Below are 371 nucleotides of genomic sequence, written 5' to 3'. Positions count from 1 at the left end.
ATTGCCAGTTGCTCAATGTCCATGTGGCCAAAGCATTGCACGAGCAGTCCATGTTCAAGCTAGCTGCCTTGTGGAAGATGTTGTAGGAAGGACCCCAAATTCAATTTATCTGCTGGACCGCAGCTGTGGGATGTCAGGACAAGGAGCCAGGGCCCAACAGCAAAAGACCAGATGAGGGAAGCGCGCTGTTCCCAAGATGTCTGCATCAAAACTGAGCACGTGTTAAAACACAGTCCAAACTCAGGTATCTCCTGGCACGCCCCGAAGCTTGCATCTGAACGTCAGCTGATAGCTTTATAGGATGATCTGGGGTATGGGCCCAGGTTCAAATACAACCTACATCACAGGTGCATTCAGAGCTTTTCCTGCTG

The sequence above is a fragment of the Charadrius vociferus genome, unplaced genomic scaffold, assembly GCF_000708025.1.
Source record: "Charadrius vociferus isolate BGI_N301 unplaced genomic scaffold, ASM70802v2 scaffold49, whole genome shotgun sequence".
Lineage (NCBI taxonomy): Eukaryota > Metazoa > Chordata > Aves > Charadriiformes > Charadriidae > Charadrius > Charadrius vociferus.
Note: the sequence above shows the minus strand (reverse complement) of the source record.